Source organism: Pelobates fuscus, chromosome 4 (genome assembly GCF_036172605.1).
Source record: "Pelobates fuscus isolate aPelFus1 chromosome 4, aPelFus1.pri, whole genome shotgun sequence".
Classification (NCBI taxonomy): Eukaryota; Metazoa; Chordata; class Amphibia; order Anura; family Pelobatidae; genus Pelobates; species Pelobates fuscus.
Window position 1 is genome coordinate 352093971 of NC_086320.1, and position 27857 is coordinate 352121827.

Below are 27857 nucleotides of genomic sequence, written 5' to 3' on the forward strand. Positions count from 1 at the left end.
AGATCATTTAATATTGCTAACTTTACATTTTAGGTAACAAGGCAATTGCGTAAATATGCAAAAAAGTGACCTTCTTATTCAATACTATGCTATGTTATAGTTAAAGGTATTACACAAAAAGGTATGAAACTATGGGCAATCAGGATCTGAATAGAACCGATTTTGTAAGTCACTATTCATATTATTGTACATTTTCCTCTGATAGTTCTCAGAAAAATGTATACAGTTTGCATTCTTTATGGTGCCAGGACTTGTTTGATGACTAGATTTCTTTGCCATTTTTCTGTCACAGCATTTATCGTCAACATTCCCAAAGAAAGTTAAAAAAAACTGGCAGAAAAATCAAGCCGTGGAGCATTCCAAACCCAATAACAAGAAATATGATCTTAAAAAATGTTCTAAAGGGGGGCGTGGCCTGACTCCGCATGGAAGCAGTCGCATAATCTGAGTGCTCCGCCATTCCGTGGACTAACACAGCGTGTAACACAGCATTACACCACCAACAACACGACTGAAAAGCCGAGGAGAGCTCAGGGGAAGTCATGTCGACTAAATCAACGAAAAAAATGAAGCAGAGAACCCTCCACTCGCACCTCACAACGGGTCGCAGTGACAGCCAAGATGGCGCCGACGACCGCAGCCCCACAGCTATAGACTGCGAACCGGGTGAGAGTCAAGACCCAACGGACCCCCCCTGTACCCAACCGGCCACGGATGCCTCCGTGAGCCACATGCTGCAGTCCCTGCAGTCCAATCTCCGCTCCGATTTCTCTAAAATGGCGGCGGACGTCAGGGCAGACATCCAGGCCCTAGGGGACAGGACGGCGCATTTAGAGGAGGCGACAGAAGGGCTAAGGGAAGCCCACAACGACTTAGCAGAAGCACACACTGCACTGCAGCAAAAGGTACAATACTTAGAAGGGAAAATAGCAGACAATGAGGACAGAGACAGAAGAAACAACATAAGACTGAGGGGGGTGCCTGAAGAAGTAGGCCCACAAGACCTGCCTAAATTTGTACAGGACATGTTTAAGGCACTCATCCCAGAGTTAGAGGCCTCAGACCTCCGGCTAGACCGCACGCACAGACTGCCTAAGCCTAAACACCTGCCTTCCTCCACACCAAGGGACGTAATCACCAGAGTCCACTACTTTACAGTGAAAGACCAACTCATGCAGGCCTCCAGGAAGCACCCTCCGCTGCCTCAACAGTTTGCAGACATCAAGTTGTTCATTGATCTATCAGCAGCGACTATGTTCAAGAGAAGAGCATTTGCACCAATAACCCTTGCTTTACGATCGGCTAACATCCCTTACAAATGGGGATTCCCTACGAAATTGCTACTTAAAAGGAATGGAACCGACAAGATAATCTCCACGCCACGTGACGGCGCGAGACTACTCAAAGAATGGGACATTCCTGTACCACCACCACCGGGCATCTCCAGATCCCCGACGACATCGCCACCCCGAAAGCAGACAAAAGGCCACAACTCGCTCCCTTGGCACAACATGAACATTCCAGAAATATACCAGCGACAAGACGACAACTTGGGGCGCACCGTTCCTGCCCATCGTTGATAAACCACAGATATGTATAGGTTAACAGAGGCTACACACGCAAATACCCCCTGTGCACCCTCATACCTGTCTTCACTTTCATGGTGTCGTACAGCCGAGAGTCCACACGAGGCGGCTGATCATATATGATTGTTACAACTATTAGTTATATATTGTTATAATATTGAATATTTCGCTTTCTTTAAGAATTGAGATTTCTGATACAGAGTGTTACCAGTGGAGCACACCCACTAATTTGAGTTATCTTTATTTTAGCTTTTCCCCACGTGTGCACACCCCATTAGTAACGCAACGACAGCGCCCACGGTACCCCACAAGGCTTAAGTACTAAGCCACTTTATTACCCGTCAGCAGATTTCTGCACTAGCCACCTGGCTATCGGGCTTGTATATAGTTCACGTTTTTCTGTCATATAGTGCTACCTAACCCTCCCCCCCCCCCCCCCCACCAGTGTCGCCCACACACTCCGACGACGCTGTCAAAAAGCTCAGGTAGACAACGAGCCTAGAGTTACCACTGGTGACATGTCCCTCAAGGTACTTTCTCTTAATGTAAAAGGGCTAAATACACCCAATAAGAGGAGATTGGCACTGCTAGAGGCCAAAAATCAGAAGGCGCATGTCGCTTTCTTTCAAGAAACCCACTTTAAATGGGGATCTCGCCCCAGATTCAATTCACCCTGGTTTCCTATAGACCATCACTCCTGCTATTCCACAAAAAAGAGGGGAGTGTCCATTTTAATTAGCAAACAAACCACTTTTGAACTGATCCGAAAAATCACTGATAAAAAAGGTAGATACCTGATAATACAATGCCATCTCAACAACAACCCCTTCACCTTAATGAACATATATGGGCCTAACGATAACCAAGAGGAGTTTATGTCAAGAATGTTTGCATTATTGAATCTGTATAAATTTGGGGAGGTAATACTTGGAGGCGACACCAATTTTCTTCTAGATAGCTTTAGAGACTCATCAGCCTCGAAAACAGTGGCAACGACCACCTCCAAGAGGCGGCTCACACAGTCACGTAACATTCAAGAAGCAACACATGACTTTGTAGACCCTTGGCGAATCACACACCCCACTGAAACAGATTACACCTGCTACACTGCGGTACATAACAGCTACTCCAGGATAGACAGGTTCTTAATAAAGACCACCTCCCTCACAAAAATACTGGACACAGAAATTGGAGACATCAAGTGGTCAGACCACGCTCCTATCACATTAACACTCAAAGAGAGATTCCCTAATAGCGGCCAAACATCTTGGAGGCTAGACAACAAATTGCTAACACAGCCACACATAGTCAAACAAATAACAACAGACCTCAAGAACTATTTTACAGACAACGATCAACAGGACATTAACTCAGACTACGTCTGGCTAGCTCATAAAGCGGTCATTAGAGGAAGCTTTATCAAGCACGCTAGCCACACCAAAAAAGTACGCCAAGCGCAATACTTGACTATAGTCAATGAGATTAAAACTCTCACACACGAGAACAAACAATCACCCAATAACACACTACAGAGAAAACTATTGGCACTCCAATCCCAGTTGAGGGATATTGAATTGGCTAAAACTACCTACCTCTTACAAAAATCAAAACACAAATTCTTCGCAGCAGGGAACAGGGCGGGAGCCAAATTAGCAGCACAAATAAAACAAAAAACTGTCGCCTCCAGAATTGCCTACCTACAAGATAGCAACAACCACAAAATCATTGACCCACAGGGGATAGTAAATGCCTTTGCAAAGTACTATGGTCAACTATATAACCTTCAACACGAAGGAACAACTATAGTCCCGACAAAAACAGACATAGACAGCTTCCTATCGGACCTACACCTACCCTCACTGACCCCAACCGCAATAGAGGCCTTGTAGAAGCCTATATCACTGGACGAAATCTCGGCAGTGATCAAGGCGTTGCCCACAGGCAAGTCACCAGGACCTGACGGACTCACAAATACGTACTATAAGCTGTTTGCAGCTGTCCTCTCACCTCATCTGCTAAAATTATATAGGCAGAGTAGCAACAAAGGTGCCTTACCAGAAGAAACTCTCCTGGCCCACATCTCCACACTCCCTAAACCCGGGAAGCCACCTACACAGTGCAAAAATTTCAGACCCATATCATTGCTGAATGGAGACGCCAAAATATACGCCAAAATACTTAGCAATAGAATAGCCCCCTTCCTCACGCAACTAGTGCATAACGACCAATCAGGGTTCGTCCGCGGCCGGCAAGGCTCGGATAACACCCGACGCATTCTAAACACGTTGGCATGTATGGATAGGAGCAACACAGAGGGCCTTCTCCTTGCGCTGGACGCGGAGAAGGCCTTCGATCGCCTTAATTGGACATACATGTCTAGAGTCTTAGAAGAATATGGGTTCCCACCAGAAATGATCACAAGTATCAATGCACTGTATAGCACGCCAGCTGCCAAGGTTTCTAGTGGAGGCTTCATCTCGGACAAATTCCATATCACCAATGGGACACGCCAGGGCTGCCCTCTATCCCCCCTCCTATATATCCTGTCACTAGAACCTTTGGCCCAAAAGATCCGCAGTCATCAAAACATCAAAGGAATACATGTACTAGGCCAGGAACACAAATTGGCTCTATTCGCCGATGATGTCCTAGTGACGTTAACAGACCCGGAACATTCACTGCCCCACCTGGTACATACCCTTAGAGACTTTGGCCTGGTTTCCCACTATAAATTAAATCAGGACAAGACCCAGGCATTACCAGTTAACCTGCCTTCAGGCCGCATAACAGCTCTAAAAGACAAGCACCAATTTGATTGGAGGTCATCCTCTCTTACATATTTGGGGGTTAAAATTGCGCCTTCGGTTGACAAAACTGCCCGCTTAAATTTTTCAACTCTCCCCAACATGTGCAAAACGGAGACACTGAAATGGAAACATACACATATCTCTTGGTTGGGAAGGATTAACGCCTTCAAAATGACCATATTGCCCAAGGTCCTATACATCTTTCGCATGCTTCCCCTAAAGATAGCACAACCCATACTCAAGACCCTACAAAAAACATGTAATGCCTTTATATGGGACAATAAAAGACCTAGGATCCCTGCCAAACTCCTGTACACACAAGTCAAACAAGGGGGTGTGGGGTTACCGAATATAGCCCAATACTACAAAGCGTCGGCGCTAACAGCCGGGATCCTACTACACTCCCCTAAAGGAGAGTTGAGCTGGGTAGATATGGAGAACAAACAGGTTCAGGGAGGGAACATGGTTGACACCCTGTGGACACCCAAACACCTGAGAACCCCCGGACTAGCCCTGTACCCAACCACCACTCTCACACTCAGCATCTGGGACACGTTCATGTCCTCGCTAGGATGTAAAACCTTGTATCACGTCAGGGCACCACTATCGGCTTTAAAAGCCACTTCACCGCACCTACCTCTAACTAGGTGGGTTAAAGCTGGTATCACCAACATACAACACTTGCTGGAGGACAGGGAGGTTATACAGTTCGCTGACATACAAGCGAAATGGCACCTACCACCGGAGGAACTATTCACATTCCTCAGACTTAAAGGTACCATACTGACTCATGTACAAAAACACGACGATACCCGTGAGAAAATCCCTTCAACAGAGGGAATTATAGAAAGATGCTGGGCCGTACCAGGCAAACCCAAGTCTATCTCCCTCTGCTATAAAATGTGGGAAGAAGTGGTCCCCCGTCAAACTCCCCAGTGTAAAAAGCAATGGGAGGAAGATTGCTCCCTCAATTTATCCACTGAGGATTGGGTTCAGGCCCTCAATGGTCTCTCTAAACTCACTAAATGCTACACACACATTGAAGCACATAGAAAACTGCTCTACGGAGTGTTATTTTGGGGCGTGGCTTGGCAGCCGACGAACATGGCCGCTTAAACTTTCCCTCTCCGCCCGGGTCCCGACTTACCAGCACGATTACCCGCTACGCTGCCGACATGGGGAGATCTAACAGGGCCCCACAGACCGGGAAGACCCCAGAGCCGAAGAAGGGGCAGCTCACCTCGTCCCTGCGCCAGTTCCTGGTGACCCCCGCGGACCTCGCGACGCAGCCGCATGGCGCCGACAGCTCAATGGCGTCGGAAGATTCCGCGCCCTCATCGCCGGCATCCGACCTGCACACGGGAGGTCAGGAAAAACCCCCATGGTTGGACCTCCTAAGAGCTCTGCCCACCAAAGAAGACCTCCGCTTGGCCACCTCGGAGCTGGGAACTAACATAAGGCAAGACATCCAGGCACTGAGGGCTGACATACAAGGCCTGCAAGACCGTGTGAGCCACGTGGAGGCAGCCTGTGACAGCCTGAGAGAGGCTCAGACCACACTAGCTGAGGCTGCAGAAACCTCATCTGAACAGGTACGTGGCATGGCCCTGCATATTGAGGACTTGGACAACAGGGGGCGCCGCAATAACCTAAGGCTGCGCGGCCTCCCTGAGACTGAGGACTCCCCCCAGCAGTTGCAGGACTGGCTCCTGGAAATATTTAATGAGATCCTAGGCCGTGACCACCAGGCACCTATAGAATTTGTAAGAGCTCATAGAGCCCTCCGCCCTAAGGGCCCGCCGGATAGCCCACCCAGGGATGTAATTTGCTGCCTGGCGAATTTTGCCTTAAAGGAGACTATCCTTAAACACGCACGAGGCCAGCAAACGCTCACCTACCGGAATCAAGACCTGCAACTCTTTCCAGATTTATCGCCGGCTACTCTGACCTACCGACGCGCTCTGAAACCACTCACGAGAGTATTGGTGGCACAACAGATCCGGTACAGATGGCAGATGCCCACAGGACTACTTGTCCACACGCCAAGAGGCCCATTCCTGGTCCGCACACACAGCGACTACATAGCACTGGGCACGGAGCTCCAACTGCCCGCCATCAACATGAGATGGCCTGACCCATTGGACATCTATACCACAGCAAGAAACCCCTATCCGAGACCGGCGCTGCCGCAACGCACTCGAGGGGGACGCCAGGAGGCCACTAGGCCTACAGGTACCGCCCGTTAGAGGGCATGACTTTTCCCCCTTTCCCCCCACGCTGCACCCGCCAGGCCGCCTTGCACCGGTTTGGCCCTCTATAAGGCACAAATAGCCCCGCTACAGGACTTGGACACTATCCCCAATTACAAACTTGGCCAACCCACGGATTGGACACTCCATAATGGCACTCTGCCCCTACACCCCTCAGCGCAGCACCCCCTGCCGGGCTGCATGAACAGAGGCTGGGCCACATTCCACCTACAGCCCTCACTTACAAAAGTGTCACCATGGACATGAGGGCCCCGGCTACCCCGTTGGGAAGGGGTGGGTTGGGGGACGTGACCCAAGGGACTGTGGTACCTGGAAGTGCTCACAAAGGCTGGCACTGGCCCACTGGGAGCGCCTACTGCGCTGTGTCTCGTATGGCACCCACGCATGTACATGCTGAAACTGTCCGCTGCATTGTATTTACCCCCACATGTGCTAGCGCATGCTATAGTTATTGGCGGCATGGTACATCCCACATATACCCGCACGCACAGGTTACAATCACCCTCTACGCTGCAAACCACTGCACATACGCCCGCACACACTACAACCGCCCACTGCAGGGCACGTAACATGGCATAGGCGCCCACACATACCAAAACTGTCTACTGCATTGTACCGGCCGCTATATACACGCCTGCGCACGCTCCAGATGCTCCTAGGTGGGTGTATAACCCTGCACACACGCCCGCGCACGCTAACATTGTCAATTGCATGGTATATCTTGTTTAGGAGCTAAGAGCTGGTCCCCCTATTTATAGGGTTTCTTTTGACTCGCTTCTGTACTATCTCTAATTGCTTTACTTCTATATCATTCGGTGCATACGCCTGCTTATGCTAGAATGGCTTACTACGTTGCACGGACCACTGGGTATATGTGCCTACACATGCTACCAGTACCCCCTGGTCCGTAAATCACCCTACATACACTTCTGTGCATGTTACAATTGTCCACGGTACTGTGTATAACATGGTCTATGCCCCTGCACATACTAAACTTGTCCACTATCTACACCACAGATTAGGCACGTACGCAAGTCCAAAATGTCTATTGGCTAGTTTGCAACACAGGTGTCAGAATATACTACTCTAGGGTACAGCTGTATATTTACCATTGTATTAACACCTGCACACGCTGACCCCAGGACGATACAACCCACTTCCAAAAAGATGGGGGAACCCAGAAGGGGACACAGTGACCGGGCTACCCTCAGGGGGGACACTGGCTTTCCATACCGCTTCTGGGGATGGAGGGATGGTGCCACGGGGCTACACTGGTGCACATGGGGGGGCGGGTTGGGGGGAGGGGGGGGGGGGTTGTCAACATCCTAGGCGTATGAGCTGTCGAAGGGGGGTCCGGCCCTGGGTCGGCTCGTACACCTTCCCTTCAGCCTAGACAAGGTCGGGACCCGGGGGTGAGTTCCCGCAGACACACAAAAGTACCAACGAGAGGTCACAGTTCCGGCTGGAACCTGACCATACTCTGGGGGACTCACACCGGGGACACGACAGAAGTGTTCCCAGGTTTGGGTTACAGTTGTTAGTGTTTGCTGCGATCCGCAGCCACCTCTGTTGGCTGGTCGATAAGGCGCCTTCCACGCCCCGTGAGGTCGGTGTCATCTGTATAGGGAGGCTGTCCCCCGCTCCGGTCCCCGGGCCAGGGATTTCTACCCCCCTGACACCGGTGCCTCTGCTCCATTATTAGGGCGGCCCCCTCTGTGCCCCACCATACAGGGGTACCCACCACCCTGCTCCGCTCTGCCTGCCCCAGACCGAGCTCTACCTACCTGGGCCCTCACCTGCCCCCACAGACCGGGGCGTATCAGACACTCGTGGGACTTGACAATATGGCTACACCCGCACCCAAATACGCACCGGCCCCACTTAACTTCCTATCCCTGAATGCAAAGGGCCTAAACTCCCCCGAAAAAAGGTCACACGCACTACGCCTCTGCCAAAAAACCAGAGCCCATGTGGTCTATTTCCAAGAAACCCACTTTAAAACTGACTCTGCTCCGAAACTCTGTAACCACATATACACCCAAGGCTTCTACAGCAATAACCCAGACGGGAAATCTAAGGGCACAGCAATACTCCTACACAAATCCATACCCTTCATAACCGACGCGACCATGACGGATAACTCGGGCAGATACGTATTTGTTAGGGGTAAAATCCTGGACGAAACCTATACGTTTGCCAACATCTATGCCCCAAACACGCGACAGGACAAATTCCTTCGGGTCACACTCCGGGCCCTCCACGACTTCGCGACAGGCTGTCTGGTCCTGGGAGGGGACTTCAACATCGCCTTACACCCGACGATGGACGCATCCAGGGGCCACTCATCGACACCCCCCCACACACTGCTCAAAATTCGTACACTTCTCCACCATTACAGACTTACAGATTGCTGGAGGGCGACCCACCCGACGGCTAGGGACTACACTTTCTACTCGACCCCGAATGACTGTTACACACGCATCGACTACTTCTTCCTTCCATATTACTATCTACCCAGATTGCGGGACTCCGCCATAGGGGGGACAATGTGGTCCGACCACGCACCACTCACGATTCAACTCACATCGCCACTACACAAACCCAAAACCACGACATGGCGGCTCCACGAAAATCTTCTATCCAACCCGCAGGTGGCCCAAGACGTACAACAAGCCCTGACGAATTACTTCGCCGAGAACCTACCACAAGACACGTCCCCCCTCTTGACATGGGAGGCCCACAAGTGTGTGATTAGAGGGATCCTTATCTCACACTCCTCTGCCCTGAAAAAGGCACGGGAACATACGATCCGAGAACTAACCGCCAAGATAGGGACCCTAACACAAGCCCATAAACGGACACTAGACAACACGCTTCTCCAGGAACTCACAACAGCCCGTGAAGAACTAGCACGGGTCCTGCGGCAATCGTACACTAGGGCCCTCCAACGCACTAAATCTCTTTTCCACATGGAAGGAGACAAGTGCGGCAGGTTGCTAGCCAGAATGATGAATAAAAAACGGTCCATGACATATATTGCACGAATGCGCGACGCCACAGGCCAATTGCACCACATGCCAGACCAAATCGCGACAGCTGTAACCCGTTTCTACACGGACCTTTACGCGATCCCTCCCCACGCCCCTCGAGCAGACCCGAAACTGGGAAAGACCCGCATGAACGCATACCTCACTAAATACACTAAGACAAAACTCTCCCCAGACGCAGCGGAGGCCCTGGAGGCGCCCCTGACGGAGGGGGAACTGGCCATGGCCATCAAAACCTCAAAGATAGGAAAAAGCCCGGGCCCAGATGGCCTCCCCCTCAAATACTATAAAACCTTCCTGGACACACTGTCCCCCCAATATGTCTCGGCCTTCAACTCCATAACAGAGGGAAATGCCATCCCCCAGCAAACACTGGCGGCCAACATTGTCCTATTGCCAAAGGAGGGGGGGGATTCCGAACGGTGTACGGGCTACCGACCGATATCGCTACTTAACTGCGACCTACGCCTGTTCGCTAAAATACTAGCTAGGAGGTTGACCCCACACATACCAGACTTAATCTCTCCCGACCAAGTAGGATTCGTCCCCCACAGGGAAGCCAGGGATAATACGGTCCGGGCCCTTTCTCTGATCCACCACGCGCAGCGCACTCCGGAGAGCCTTCTCCTCCTCTCTACGGATGCGGAGAAGGCCTTCGACAGGGTGGCGTGGGACTACCTATTCTCGGTACTGAAACACGTCGGCCTGGGGACCCATATGCGCCAGTGGATAGAATCTCTTTACTCTTCCCCCACGGCCAGGGTGTGCATAAACGGGGTCTATACAGATGCATTCCCGGTTAGGAACGGAACTAGGCAGGGCTGCCCCCTATCGCCACTCTTATGCATCCTGGCCCTGGAGCCGTTCCTACAAGCAGTAAGGGACAACCCAGATATCTCGGGGGTGACGGTGGGGGCAGACCACCACAAAATCGCAGCATACGCGGATGATATGCTTTTCTTCATCACTAACCCAGAAATCTCCCTCCCAAACCTCATGGCTGAGTTTAAGACATACGGCCAAATCGCCAACCTCAAGATTAATTATGCTAAATCCTCTATCCTCAACATTGGCTCCCCCAGGGGGAGGGCAGACCAAATCCGACGAAACTTCCCCTTCCAATGGCAAGACACCGCGATTAAATACCTGGGCGTGAGGCTCACGGCCGACCTCTCCAAACTTTACCATACTAACTTCACCCCACTGCTGGGAACCATACGGAAGAATCTGACAGAATGGGCCACACCTCACTTTTCCTGGCTTGGCAGGGTTGCCATCGCCAAAATGAACATTCTCCCACGGGTACTGTACCTATTTCAGACAATACCAATCTCACTTCCTACCACCTTCTTCTCAGCACTCCGAACCCTCCTCATTAAATTTATCTGGAAAGGCACTAAACCCAGACTCAAGTACACACAACTCACACTCCCCAAAACGGCAGGTGGCCTGGCAGTTCCTGACCTCAAACTGTATTACCAAGCATGCCACATGCAACGGGCCCTGGAATGGGCAAAGGAGGGAATCAGCAAACCCTGGAAGGCCATCGAAACACATCACGCAGGCAGGCCCCTCGCGGCCCTTCTGTGGTTGGACCCCTCGATTGGTAGGCGGTCAGTGCACCAACAACCCTTCATCGCCGCCACTCTAACCTTATGGCACTCACAAGCGAGGAAACTACGCCTCTCCTCCTTCCCATCCCCACTGCTACCTTTGGTATACAACCCGGACTTTGAACCGGGGGCAAGACCAGGAAACCTCCGCTGCGTCCTCCCACAAAACTTACCCAGACTCCGAGACATGACGGCCAATGGGAAAATCTTGCCCCTACAGACGCTAACGGGCACACCTACCCACCCCTTCATGACGACATTCAGATACACCCAAATTAAGAACTACATCACCGCCATACCACAACACCCCGACGTATACAGGGACCTTACACCATTCGAACAGTTGTGCCAGGACCCGGAGCCCTTGCCCCATAGCGTATCCTTCCTTTACTCTATGCTACAACGACAACAGGGACACCCCCCACCCCCTTTCATGTCCAAATGGGAGACCGCCATAGCAGAAATACTCACCGAGACCCAGTGGCACAAGATCTGTGACCTAGTACACCACTGCGCAATAGCTAGCAAAACACAGGAAACGGCCTACAAGGTCCTCACACAATGGTACCTGACACCAGAACGTTTACAGAGAATGCACTTAGACACGGACGGCCTATGTTGGAGGTGCAGGAGAGGGGTTGGATCCTTCCTCCACATATGGTGGGAATGCTCACTCATAGTACCGTTCTGGGAGAAAATAGCTGCCATAGTGGCCCTGTTCACGGACAACGCCCCACCCTTCCAGCCCGCCCCGTATCTCCTACACCACACGACAACCCCCACGCCACGATACAAACGCTCCCTGACCATCCGAATTCTTAATGTCGCAAAGCACCTAATTCCTTTACACTGGAAAAAAGACACAACCCCACCGCTCTCCCTGTGGTTTACTAGAATGGAGGAGTTACGAGTGACAGAGGAAAGCTGGTATTCAGCCCAAGACCGAATGCAGACATACTTAGACACATGGGCACCCTGGTTGACACGGGTGGGTACAGAGGCATTTCGGACTGTGCATTTACAAATGGGGGGAGGAACTGACGATCCCCAGGAGGAGACACTAGGAGACTAACGGGATAATCCACACTCGGCTCAAAACTCAGTACTTCCTTCCCACACCCTATCCCACCCACCCCACCCCATGTCCGGTCCAGGCGGAGCGAGGGATCGGGGGCCCGGGGAGCTGGGCGGGGACCAGCCCCACGGGGGCGTAAGTGGGGCTACGACGCCCGATGGGGTGCGGCTTTATGCGGTACCCAAAACAGCCTACGGCCTCACGGGGGTAGGGGGTGGAAGTGCGCCAGTATCCGTGTACTTTTGAACTAGCTATAAATGATATCTTAGAATGCTAAATGCTAGTTGCTCGTACTTTCTGCAACTTGTTTGCTCTATCAGAACATATATAGAATGCACCATATTTAGGTACTGTGGCCGAAAACAAGTGCCTGTGACTCAGACAGGGTACAGGCCAGTAGAAGTTCTGAACGGTTCTTGTTTCGTTGTATTGGGGGTTTGTTTATCCACTCATTCGGCTCCCCACTCGGTATCCAGACTAATGGATGATTATGCTGCCCCTTCCCCCGAAAATCCATTCATACAAATACAAATACTTTAGTCTAGTATTAAACAATAGTATCCGTGATCCTGCCTCCCAGGTATTTAAGCCTTCGTTCCATATACAAACGGAACGGCACTAGGCCTACAATCCAGAGCGCACTGCGTAGACCTAGAACCTGTATGTTTAACCCTCGATTCATTCACTCTCTCTTAGTAATTACGATGGGGATATAAATATGCCGAATTAGACTTTTGTTCAAAGCCATACGGCTGGTTTCAATTGTTTATCTGCTTATATGTAAACCGACAGCTGGACCTGCGCGTCCATGCAATTTCAGGTGATTCGAGAGACCTGCGAGTCTCACATTGTTCATTGTGGAAAATACCTAAAATGATGATATGCTTTCAATAAAAACATATTTACAAAAAAAAAAAAAAAGAAAACTGCTCTACAGATGGTATATGACGCCACTGAGACTACACAAAATTTACCCTACTGTGCTGCCAACGTGTTGGAGGTGCTCCAAGGAGATTGGAACATTTTTCCATATATGGTGGTCGTGCCCAGTGATTCAGCCCCTCTGGACAGAAGTCCGGAGTTTGCTGGAGTCGCTGGGCGTAGGGAGCCTAACTCCGAATCCCCAAATGTACCTCCTGCTTATATTCCCGACCAGGATTCCTAGGGAACACAAGCAAATAAGTGCTCTCATACTATTGGCTGCTAGGAATCTTATAGCAACTAACTGGAAATCACAAGCCTGCCCATCCAAGTCTCAGTTATGGGACAAGATCCAACAGTATCAGATCTATGAGAGCATAACAGCGCACCAAAGTGCAGACACACAACGGTTCGAAACCGCATGGCAACCATGGCGGACAATGTATGCTAGAGTATTGAACAAACCAAACCCATAACGAATGCTCAGAGGTACGATTGATAACAATACCGACGGACCCCAACGGTCGTCTGGGATGTCCCCAACACACGTTTGAACCGAGGGCTACCCAGGTGGTTGGGGGTGACAAATCCGACAGATAACTTATCAGGTTAATACCAATGTACATGGCCATACCATGAGATGTATAGACACCGACCCACCACTGTTTAACCCTACCTATCCCTCTACCCCTCTTTGCCTTGTAGGCCTTCGCTTCCCTACTACCACCCCACTGTGTCATCCCAAATTGTATAGCAATGCATAATTTGTATCTTATTTTTGTATAACACGTTCGCATATTGTATAACTTGCTGAGATATGTAACCTCGTACCCCCCCTCTCTTTTCTGTACCCCGTAACTTGCAAAACAATAAAAAGTTATATGAAAAAAAAAAAAATGTTCTAAAGATGTAACTCTCAGATGTTGAAAGTACAATCACTCCCAAGATAGACCTCCCTGCAAAATGGGATAACCAAGGGACTGCAAAGCATCGATAATTCGGTCATTTGCATTTGGTTTCTTGTTGGAAACATAAGCGTATGAAATATGAGCTGAGAAGTCAACTGAGAACCCGATACAAATAACAAGGTTGATCATTGATATGCAATCTAAATTTATTCCCCAGAAAGTCATAAAACCAGTGACACCAACTATGAAAGAAGCAATTGCAAAAGTCACCCACAGTGCACAGAGTGGATTTGGAATTAAAAGTAACAATATAACAAACATAACGGCGGCAGCCACAAGGATATTTTGAATAGTGTTTTGCATAATGACCGTGTACTGGTCAAAGTATATAAATGCTGAGTGATATACCAATAATGGAATATTGCAGTCCTTCGCAATGTCTCGGAGCTGGTTTAACATATTTTTTTCATCAACTGCAGTGGTTACATTAACAGTTTGGATGAAAAAACGTGATGCCTGAACGACATCTGACTGAATCTGAATATCTTGTTAAAAATCTGGGGAAGATCGAAATAATATGTGCAGATTACTCATAAAAGAAACACGATGATCAATGTTAAATCTTAATTGATCTGCAATAGTAACGTATACATTAAGCCATGACTCAGAAAATGTTTTGCTAACATAGGAATTGTTTGTCTTCAGTGACCGCAACCATAACTCTCGGACCATATTCTGAAAAGTATTCTCTCTTTTTCATAAAATGGAGCTACATAAGAATTGTCAGGGGCTAAATTACTCAGGTTAATTCCTTCCTTTACTTGAAAACATCCATAATTTCTAATGGCTAGATATCCACCATAGAGTATCACCACAATACCTTTGGTCCAAATGTTTGTAAGGAATGGTCCATAATATCTATAAAAGAAGCTGGTAGCAGGGTGTTCTCTCTCTTTACCCGTGGTTTGGTCATATGCTCCCCCAACACAGCATGCTCTGTATAGAACAGAACTTTCATTGTTCACACTTTTTTCTACCTTTGTGCAAGCTAACCAATGTCTATTGCTCTCTTCTCGCCTGCCATTGTGAGCCAAAAATGCCCCAAAACATGTGATATTATAGATGAAGCAAAATAATATGGCAGTTCCAGTATAAATACAAAAAGACTGGACCGATCCAAATGTTGTCATAATTCCTATGTAGAAAGCAAGAACATCAGTTAAAGTAGTTATAGTTATGGAGACTGCTGCTTCTGCATATGTGTTACCCATTCTTTCTTCAAGTGTACTCTTAACGTTTGTTTGAATCCAACTGGAAATCATTATGAACATATCATCCACTCCAACCCCTAGACAAAAAAAAATACATTTTTAAAAATATGATACATATGGTAAAGGTATAACTTTACACTTCAGTTGCAGATTCATGAGGCATATTAGGGCAAATGAACCCCCAAGAAGACGAAGAACTTATGCCTGGCTGGTAATATGGCAAAGGTTGGTTGCAGGAACCGCACTCACTCCCAACGGCCACGGGTGCTCTGGAACAGGACCAGCAATCCCAACACGATAAGGCAATAAGAAAAATTCACAGGCACTCCAAATGTGAAAGCCGTAGGCAGATTTTTTGCAACAAAATGCACAGCAACGTTTCGACCTAACAAGCTTGACAAAGACCTCTTGTTAGGTCGACACGTTGCTGTGCATTTTGTTGCAATAAATCTGCCTGCGGCTTTCACATTTAGAGTGCCTGTGAATTTTTCTTATTGGCTGGTAATATGAGCTGACTCAACTTCCATCTCCCATACCTAAAGCAATATGGTATTATTGTGATTAGGAATAATTATAATTGTATAAACATGTTTCTTTTGTATAATGGCACATGCAATCTGAGATGCATTTTGGCTTTCACAGTCACAAATATTAAGAATAAACAGATTTAAAGGGGCAGCATCTCCTTAATGGTGCTCTCTATACATTTCTTAATCATGATGTCATGCACTTACCTAGAATAAGGAATGGGGCATTGGGGACACCACACAGTAAGAGCAAGCCAAAACTGCTCAGAACGGCTAACCCTGATGAAATTACTCCAAATGCAGCAACACATACTTTGCTTCTTACACAGTCAAGTCTATAAAAAGGAGACATCAAACAATATACAGTGTGTTAAAGGTGTTTTTAAACCATTCAGTTGAGGACAAAAGGCATACATTTCTTACAAGAAAATACAAACGGAGGGCAAGGAGTCTGTTTACCTTCTTCATACATCCCAACATTGGTAAGTGTGGATGCAGAACTGGTGGTGGCGGTGCCACAAGAGGGATGTTGATGAAGCGCTCAGCTGCCCTGAAATGGGACAGGCCTATAAGGATAGGGGAGTTATGCCGGCCTGGTGAGCATGCATGCAAGGCTGACAGACAGTCTCTTAGATGAACTCACTTAAGGCAGGCTATTAATGAAATCTAATTTTCTCAATGCCCTGAAGTTCACTGCTTGAAGATCTTTATATTCCTCTGTTTGATCAGACAGGGAACTGGAGTGGAGGAGGTGGGAACTGAGCCTTATATACAGCCACTCTGGCCACTTTCTGTGTGCTACTCAGAACTCCCTGTCCGATCAGGAACTCCACCTCCAGGAATATGCTGTCCTCATGAACAGGAAGACCCTCTGAGCAGGCTCAGTCCACTGTCTGGTTTTTCTGAGCCTTTGACTAAGGTTAACTGGTCCACAGCTCCTGTTCCTGACCCAGAACCAGATCGTGCACTTGTTCCTGCAATGCATACCTGGTCCTACCCTGCTCCCAGCATTAATGGATCTTCTGGCTACTTGAACTTGGCTTGGTTTACCCATTATTTACTTTTTTTCTGCCTACCCTGACATTGGACCATATCACAATTTTTTTCTGCTCCTCTTGAACACCTCTCTTAGATTTTGTTTACTTGATAAAGCCGCAATGCCACCACAGATCTCCTAGGATCCTACCCTTACTTCCAGCTTTCCCTAAAGTAGTGCTTGTAAGGGTGTATTGTTTGCTGCTTTTGGGTTCTAGCTCCTAAACTGCTTTCCATGTCAGTGACACATAAAATAATTAAGGAGGTGGTTGAGAGACAATCAAGGGAAAAGAGGGTTAAAAACATGCAGGGGGTAAGAAGGGAATTAGGAGTAACAAAGGATATGGGGGAGTTAAGACACACTATGTATAAGAGTGGGTTAAGAGATGTACAAAGTGTTAAGAGGGGGATAGAAGACACACACAAGAGGAGTCAGGAGATACACACAAGATGATATGGATGGTGCAGAGAAACACAACAGGAGTAGACTGATACACACAAAAATCCCTTCTCGGGTGTCAAATAACCTTGGTACGACTCTGGTCTTTGTTGCTCCCAAGGCTGGCAAGAGGATTTACCCATTTCTTAATTGACATTGTAGGTAAGTCTCAATATAAAATAGTAAGTACGGGTATGGGGGGTCATTCAGCATGAGAGGGCTAGTAAATTTGGGCTGGAGGACAAGTAAAAAAAATTGTATTTTTTGGTATGGTGCACAGATGTTAGGATGTATATGAGGTACCCAGTGCTCTTCTATAAAGAGCATTGTATTGGACCACACCATGGGAGGAGGAGAGGTAAGCAGCAAAGAGAGAGCCCTAGAACTAGAGAAAAGTAAGTAAAGCTTTCTTTAAAAAAAAAACAAAAAAAAACACTTTTACTGTCTATCGGGGGGAGGAGTAGGGGGAGACCTGAATACTCTTTAGTTTTCCGTTAAGGTTATATTTATCCCTTTTTGTTTTAACTTTTTTGCTGTGCCCCCTACATATAAAACAAAAAGTTAAAAGTCACAAAATACTTGTCTCATGTGACTAGTGATCTCCTAAGGGAGCAAGGCCCCAGAGACCCAATAAAAAAAAAAGAATCTGTTAAAATTTCAGTTTGATACATTGAATTTTGCATGTTCCTATTTTGGCCATATAGTCATTTTTAAAACCCAAGAAACTGCAAGCTGGAGAAATAACTAAACTCATTTGTTTCTTCTGTAGTTACACATAATCAGTGAAATAAAAAATAACAAAAACCACAGTCTCACAAGACAACAATTTGCACTCTCTAAAGCTTATTAATGGAATATGCTTTCAGAAAACTATAGTTACCTGAGGCATGATATAATCGAAAACGTTATAGTGACAAAATATGTGATGGAATATAAAGAGATCACGGATGTTGTGGAGCCTTCAAATTCTTGCTGCCTGGACACTAAGGTGAAATAGGAAACCTGGTTTAAAAAAAATAAACAAATGTATATAAAGGGTTATTTGCCTATTTTTCCATTATACACTGCAGCATATACGTTCAAATATTTATATAGCCTTTGATTTAATTTTTCAGCTCACAATTTCACTTTTAAAAATGATTTTATATTTTGAAAAATTATTTTTATAATATTTTGACATTTTATTTATATATATTTTTTTATATTTTAATATTTTGAAAAAATAATTTTGATAGTTTATCCAAAGAATATTAAATGATTTGAAAATCTTATCCAAAATATGAAATTGATAGCAAAGGCATAGATTATACAGAAATTTTACTTGTCCAAGAGCTGTTCCTGGGGAGGTTGTGGAACAGGTGCTCTGCAGATAGGCAGGGCGTGCAGGGCTCAGCTCCAACCCCTCAGGTAGATCCCACCTCTCTTGTTAGACCCCACCCCCCAGTGGGGTTGGGGGCATGGCCAAATGAGATCAGTTGGCTATACCTGGGTGGGTGGAGCCTATCTATAGGGCACCTGGACAGTCCGCATCCACCCAGGATCGGCTCTGACGAGTCTTTATTTTACAGTCCATGCATGTAGGGGTAACGAATTTTTGTACAGCATGTATATAAAGAAAGGGTGCTAAAGGTATCTAACCCACTATAAGTGGTATTCGTCACAGTTATATGCTGAATACCCGCACTCCTGTTATCAATATATATAAAAAATTATCTTTACATGATCAATGTATCTAAAAAATTATGTCAATCTATATACACCAGTAATAGTATAATCCATAAATGAAAAAAAAATCAATATAGATGTAATGCATTCATTTACATAGTATCAACAATAATCATACAAGTAAATTATATGTATATACACTGCTCACTTATATACACTGCTCACTTAAACAACACAATGTAACTCCAAGTCAATCACACTTCTGTGAAATCAAACTGTCCACTTAGGAAGCAACACTGAGTGACAATCAATTTCACATGCTGTTGTGCAAATGGGATAGACAACAGGTGGAAATTATAGGCAATTAGCAAGACACCCCCAATAGAGGAGTGATTCTGCAGGTGGTGACCACAGACCACTTCTCAGTTCCTAGGTTCCTGGCCGATGTTTTGGTCACTTTTGAATGCTGGCGGTGCTTTCATTCTAGTGGTAGCATGAGACGGAGTCTACAACCCACACAAGTGGCTCAGGTAGTGCAGCTCATCCAGGATGGCACATCAATGCGAGTTGTGGCAAGAAGGTTTGCTGTGTCTGTCAGCGTAGTGTCCAGAGCATGGAGGCGCTACCAGGAGACCGGCCAGTACATCAGGAGATGTGGAGGAGGCCATAGGAGGGCAATAACCCAGCAGCAGGACCGCTACCTCCGCCTTTGTGCAAGGAGGAATAGGAGTAGCACTGCCAGAGCCATGCAAAATGACCTCCAGCAGGCCACAAATGTGCATGTGTCTGCTCAAACGGTCAGAAACAGACTCCATGAGGGTGGTATGAGGGCCTGATGTCCACAGGTGGGGCTTGTGCTTACAGCCCAACACCGTGCAGGACGTTTGGCATTTGCCAGAGAACACCAAGATTGGCAAATTCGCCACTGGCGCCCTGTGCTCTTCACAGATGAAAGCAGGTTCACACTGAGCACATGTGACAGATGTGACAGAGTATGGAGACACCGTTGAGAACGTTCTGCTGCCTGCAACATTCTCCAGCATGACCGCTTTGGCAGTGCGTCAGTAAGGGTGGCATTTCTTTTGGGGGCCGCACACCAGCCTGGAACGCACGCCGCCGGTGAACGACTTTAAGAGGAATTATTACGGGTATAAGAAGCTCTTCTATCAAAAGATACAACATATATCCCTGAAGAAGTCCCCGATACTATTTGGACGAAACGCATTGGATATTGGCCTCTTTGTTATATTTATTTTTTATGTACTTCTTTTTTCCTGCGGCCAAAGTTGGAATTTTTCCCAGGTGCCAGTTTCCACCACGCTGCGGTTTAGTTCCACTTGGAGTGGAGATATGCCTGTTTACATCCTTCTGTTTGTAAGTGCAATCAAACAAATATATTTTGTATTTTTCTTACATACTTCACCATGTATGGTTCTTTTTATCCATTCCTTTGAAGACATCCATATTACTTGAATCTACTATCAAGTTTACATTATCACATATACCCCAGGGGGGTGAGAGGCCTGATTTCTGTTTTTGTTTGTGAGTTTGCAACTAGCACCACATTTCTCACTATTATTATACTGTGTTACGCTATGATTTGTATTTTTATTATTCTAGATTCACTATTATTCTTATATAGAATACTTCAGCTCTGTTTTTTATTCTCCAGGTTGTAGCTCAATTTTGTATGCTTATTGGATGTGGTTCCCACTTTTCTGTTTCACTGTTTACTATTTTGGGTGTTAGTGAGGTACACCTGGGACCCCTTCAATTTAGCAGATTAATTATTTTGTTCTTAGTGTGTATACTATTGTTCTATCACTTTGGAAGTTTGACATCGCCTGTAGCAGAAAATCTGGGTCTGTATGCAGGACCACTCTATCCAGATAAGACACAGTATAGTGCTCTTCCGGAGAAAAGGCTTGAATTTCAGAAACCCTTCTGCCTAAAGGGACTGCAAAAATAATGAGGCATTTAAGGGTAAGCGGTTGATTCGTAGTTTCTTGTAAAATTTCAAATGGTGGAAGAGTCAAAGTCTTTAAAACCAAAGGTAGATCCCAAGGTGGAGAAATGAATCTAATAGGAGGCTTCACTTTCTTGATGGCTGTAAGAAAACGGGTTACCATGCTATGCAATGCCCACCTAGTTCCAGTAAGGGCAGATAAGGCTGAAATCTGTAAATGTAAGGAACTTAGATGAGACATTTATCCAAATCTGTTTTAAAGAAGTTCAGAATATTGGAGACTATAGGAGAAAAACAAGAATCTTGTACTATTTAGCCATTCCAAAAATACAGTCCAGATGTGAAAATATGCAGAAGAGGTAGATTTTCAACAAGGTGTTAATTACTGACAGGAAGAAATCCTTAATAGCCAGGCTCCTCCATTTAGTTTCCACTCCGTCAAATGAAGGTTGTTTGGAGATATGCGTACTGTTGGCCATTGAATTAGAAGGTTCTGGATCTTTGGAAGTTTCTATGGGTGGAGCGATTGCCAGGGACTTGAGTAGTGGAAACCAAGGTCTGTGAGGCCAGAATGGGATTATCGCTATAACCTGAAGACGTTTCAGCTTGATTTTCTTTGAGGTTTTCCAGATGAGAGGAAATGGAGGAAAGACATAAGCTAGACTGAAAGACCACCTGTTGGACAGGGCATCTGTAACCAAAGACTTGGAATGGAAGGTTCAGGAGAAGAAAGTTGGAAGTTGAGAATTTGATGTAGTTATCATTGGATCCACCTCTGGAGTGCTCTAACATTATATATCGTTTGGAGGAAGATCTGAGGATTCAATTGCCATTTCGTTGGGATCTACATAATGACGACTGAGGAAACTGCCCTCAAATTTTCTTCGGTTGGAACATACACAGCTACCAGCCCCAATATCATCTTCTGGGCCCATAACATAATGGGTTCTAGCTCCAGAAGGATGGCTTTGCTTCAGATACCTCTTTGTTTGTTTATATAGGGCAGTCATGATTACTATATGACCCAGCACGTAGAATTGTGTTACACAGATGACTAATAGGTAACATATTACCGGGCCTTAGAATGGCCGGACTAATGTACCAAAGAATAGTCAGGGTGCTAGCTGAGGTTAGGGGACACAGATAGGGACACATCAATAAAGGAAAGCCAGAGGTCAGGGATACCAGAAATACAGGGAAGTCAAAATCAAAGTAAAAAAAAACAGAAGAAACTTGAATCAGGAATGCGCTCTCGGATAACCACTAGGGAAACCACGACAGGGCAATGAGGAAAGGTAATTCTAGGTTTTTATACCTGCTTTATCTTTCCGATTGGCCGGGATCGCTCTTTGACCCCAAAACGTGCGCGCGCGGTGCGTGTGTGACGTCATGTGCCCGCCAACGTTGTCATTCACGTGAGCGGACGTGGGGGTATAATTGGCCGTGGATCCGCAACGGCCGACGTCCATTAACATGTCGCAAGTGTTAGTCATGCAGACGCACGGCCGCTGATCGCAAGGTGAGGAAGAATATGTTACAGGCAGTCCGTTTGTCTATTCTAATCTTCACCCGTTTCCCCCTCAGAACTTTTTGAAAAGTAACTGCGCGTAGTTCCAAAAGGTTGTCCGGAAGGTGGGAGGCTTTTTGTTTCCATTTTCATAGTGTATTCCACTGTAGGCTCTGCCCACTTTGTATAAATAGGCTTATCTGCAAATTTAGGCCCTCTAGAAACTTACACAACAGATTTGTGCTAATGCACATGCTCAGGAGGGAATAAAGGACACCAGAATCTAAATTAAATAATTGCATTAAAATTTGAGCTTTAGGAAACACGAATAGCTATCGAATGCACATTCATTCGGACCCCAATATTCACTGTATTTGAATTATTCATGCCTATTACATTTGCATCTTTGAACTCAGAGAATCGAATTTGCCTTTGGAAACCGAATGCGCAAAGGAGCAAGGTGAATTCTGCCAAACGGAAGTAGAAATCATAAAAGTTCGCCAAACAGGATGGCGAATTGGTGTGAAATGCGGCAGAACATAAAGCTGGAAGCAGGAAAGAGGTAATTAACTAGAATGTAATAATGATAAAATAAGGTCCCCCATATAAATTAAATATTGGAATGTATCTAGAATTAAAAAGAGTACATTTCTACATCGTTTTTAACATGAACCAAGCTAAATTTAAGAAAAAAAAATATTCTTCTAAATATCTTATAAATACACTCCAAAATGCTCCACATTTTATACCGCTACCCAAAGGATCATAGCAGAATTATGTTCCCAAATTGCTTAGGTATCACTTAAAACAATGCTACCCATAAGATCACAGCAAATATTTAATTTCCAATGCTGAATGTGTACTACTTAATGCACTGGATTTTACGGGGTTTCTGTAACTAAGGATATTCTTTCCCTCAGGAGCTGTTTCTTAAACGGGCTACATACTGGGGGCTTACAAGAGAGAAAAGCTTAACTCTCCTGGGTTTTGCTAAATAAAAATTAGCCGAGTTAAACTAAAATAAAAATGTATATAGGTAATGTTTTGAACTGATGCCTTCTCCACAACCAAGAGGACAGGAAAAAAGACTAGAGACTTAGAGAGGGTATGTCCTATTTATAATTTATTTCCTGTCCTAAATAGCCAAGTTGGGGGAGCTAACCCTAATGTTATGCTGCCACGGATTAGCCGGAAATATGAACATAAAATGTAAAATAAAAAATGCAACAAATGTTTCTAAAGTGATACAAAAATGTATGAAGTCCTCAAAAAAATCTAATCCTTTTTTTGGAACTAAATGCATTTTTAGGCAAACTAAAAGAATGAGGTAACCAGGAACACAGCATAAAACACTATTAATTTAGTTTTATAAATCCATACTAATTTAATAGTAAGCAAACTATCTTCTCACTAGAAGACAGCTTACTAAATCAGTTTGTATTTGATCACTTTTGTTGCATATTTTTCGGCGATGGTGATTTTTGTCGGTTACTTCTACTTAAATGTCATTTTAAAAAAAATTGTCAACAAACATTTACAATTCATTATGCGCCTCTATTAATTTGACATTACTATTTGTTAATTTGACATTACAGAAGTACATCATCAATGATCATTGTAAAATTTTAAATATTTACTCTAGCAAAGTTGTGCAAATATGTAATATAAATTTCAGATAATATAATTGTATGCATCACAAATATACAGATAATAAAAAAAATATTCCGTGCATGTGTGTACCATATTTATTTATTTTTTTTAAGGACAACTGTTACCTCAAAACTATGTTTTAATATAAAAATCATTCCACCAACTTCTGAAAAGAAATAGATTTTTTCTAAAAGAAGTATATGTAGAACAAAAAAAAAAACCTAATTCCTACCTCTGTCTAGCATATATCTGTGCAGAAGGTGAAGCAGGGAAGACTATAGAGACTGTCGGTTTTCAAATACAGTCTCACCCAAGGTTCATGTATATGGCTAAATGATCCTGTGATATACCAAAGATAAGAATACATTTTTTATAATTTTTTTTACATATACTTCATTGAAAAAAATAAATCTATTTCCTTTAAAAACCTCAAGGATTATTTTATGAAAAACAGTATTTATGTGACAGTTGTTCCTTAAGATAATGGTGTTTCTAAATTCTTATTTCCAAAAATAACCTTACCTGTACATCTTTTAGATGTAATGCTTTTAGTTCATTAGGAATGGATGTGATGAAGTGGTCGATCCATAGCAAGCTGTTATCTCTGTCTTGATCACTGTCCTCTCTCAGCTAATAAACTAATCTCATTGCAATGGCTCTCTGTACAATGTGTTCTGGGCTCAGTGTTACTCCTCCAAGATACGTCCCCAGAAATGTCGTATTCTGGAACATTGGATAGGTCACGTTGATGGTCTCTATCTTGTTGGGGTTACCTTGTACTGCAGCTAACAGCGGGTTAGATGGGAGACATTGATCGCCAGACCTCTGCACACAGCTGGTGAAATTTGAAGTTAATATCATGTCCTGCCTCTGGCATTGTAATAGCCAAAGTTCTCACCTTCTCATCCAACATCAGGAGCTCCACAAATGTGTTTGCATTCATGATATTATTAGATAAGGTGACTGCAATCAAGGAGACAAAAGATCCCTCTGTATAAAGCCGCTGAGCTGAAAATTGCCCAGTGTCATTGACTGGAAAATGCCTTTTTATAAAATCTTGCTCTGATTTAGCAGGACCCCTGATGGGTGTAAACTGATCTTCTATATTGCTAGTTTCTCTTTGTGGTAAAAAATAAAAAAACGTGGGCGGGGCCTGACAGCCAATATGGCCAGTCGCACATCCTAAGAGCTCCTGCTATAACTAGCATAAGTGAATCGAAACCGAGAGACAGGAACATGTTAGCAGCACAGGGTGACCGGGAACAAACAAGGAGCACCAAGCTAAACAAACCGGTACCTGTCCGGCACCAGTGCGACGCTGAGAAACCTCTACCGGTCATGCGGCCTAAATCAGAGCGAAGCCTGAGGCCCAGAGAAAGGCGGCCAACCCCCCGGCACGGGACAAGCTCGCAAAAGAGAACCCGCTACAGCCCTACAGGTAAGAGAACCTCGATGGGGCACATACCCCACTACGCGAGCAAAGCCACTAGACAAGGCATCGGGTGAAAATCAACGGACTGATCCACACAGAGGCCCACGGCCTACGACCCTGTTTGAGACGCAGGGATCATTACCTCACGCAGACTCTCACTAAAAGGACTCTGTGCTTCTCCTAGTCATTTTCTTTGCAGATTACACCGGCTACTGCTGATTCCCCTGGCACTAAAGAGAGGAACATAGAAAAGTATCCCCTTTGCATTGCTCTCATGTGTAAGCTTACACATAACGTTACAACATACAAATGTGCATTGTCTTTTCCTATTGTTAGATGTACCAGTTCACTCTTTATTACTAAGCAAAATGTGCTAGCATGTCTATACAGTTTCTTCTTGTATCTTAGTAACTAGCATGTACAGCACCCACTAGGCAGCAACTCAGTTAGATTGCTACTAAATAGTCGCTCAACCTACTTGTTTGTTAATTGTTAAATGTACACGCACAAGTTACACCAGCATGTTTTATGTCAAGCACTCACATACTCATTCATGTCTATGTATTCCACACCAACCACGAATGCTACTGTACTCAAACCCAAACGTGAACCTAAACTACTGTTCTAGAGATCATATAACTATTATAAAAATGTGCCTGTATATCAAATGCCATAACATGCTATACCAATGGTCACCTATTCTACCGGACGTCACTTTTGTGGCACACGCCGGCTGCTTTGTTCATTCTGTGCACAACCAAAATAAAGAATAAAAAAAAAAAAAAGCTCCTAGCCCAGCAGACATAACAAAAGGAATCAACAGAAACCACCAGGGGTATCTAGCAATGAGCTTCCCAAGTTGGTAGAACCCACGAGAGAGTGGTCTCTCAATACAGTCTGTGTGACAGCGAGCCATTCTCCATTCCACATTACCAGCTTCGTTATACAAGTAGATTCTTGAGATTTAGATATTTTTGTAAGGCAATTGTTATTATTGTTATTAACCAGTTCCACAGCATATTAGACTGAACCCACCCATAGGGCAGTCCAGAATGAAAATGCCAGCAAAATCTCTCTGCGTGAGAGATACAGAAACCCTGGACAATCGATTCTGCATTCTTTGGGCCTCGTCAGCCATGTATAGCCTGTAGGAAGTGAGCACGGGAACCATGTCTGGATTACCCTTTTAACTATGTGAGATCCAAGTTCGTGCAACAAAAACAAAGAATATGAGAACTATGAGAATGGACAAAAGCTTAGAGGAAGAAACTATAGCTTCCCAGGTGCGAGGGAATTATTTGTTTCATTGGTATTCTAAACAGATTAAATACTTAGGCATTCGGGTACCTGCTGACCTTACTTTGTTGTACCAATTGAACTTTGCCCCCTTATTGAATCGGCTGCAGGTGGATCTTAATGCACGGTCTATACTACATATATTGTCTTTGGGAGGTGCAGTGCAGTTTAGATGACTCTACCACGTGCATTATACTTGTTTCAAACAATACCTATAAAGATTCTGAGGGCCTGCTTTGCTGCACTGACACCTGCTATAATTGCATTTATCTGGAAAGCCTAGAAACCTTGGGTTAAAATTTCTTAGCTGTTTTTTCCTAAAGTGTGTGGAGCTAGGATTACCTAGCCTACTTAGTTACTACCAAGCTGCTCACTTGACAAGAATAATTAAATGGCATGCATCCGAGGATACGGTCGGTGATGGAGCTTGAGGGGTCAGGCAGGACAAACCCGAATATGGTATGGCTCGATAGGCAGGGTTCGTTGCACTCTGTTCGCGCATCCATTGAGGCTTTAACCATGTCACCATGTTAATGAGTATAATGAAATAAAGTAATAAAACCCACCAACATTGGATAAATGATCTAAACTGCCTTTACAAAAATTGTGCAGGAAAAAAGATAACATCTTTCTTTTTGTTGCGCAAGAGATGGCCTTACATTTGACTCTAGAATACTTTGGTATACAAAGGAGTTCATGGTCTACTCAATGATTGAAATTTTCCCAAGTCCTGTGGCTGCAAAACAAACCCAAACCATCAAAACTTGACAGTTGGTATGAGGTGTTTGTGCTGGTATAGACAAAGAAAACAGGTTGCATCTTGCGGGTAGAAGTGCGAATAA

The 27857-nt window shown here is 45.3% G+C and overlaps 1 pseudogene; it reads right to left on the minus strand.

Moving 5' to 3' along the window:
• Positions 1–129: 129 nt before the first annotated feature.
• Positions 130–26635, minus strand: LOC134609479 (patched domain-containing protein 3-like; annotated as a pseudogene).
• Between the last annotated feature and the right edge of the window lie 1222 nt (positions 26636–27857).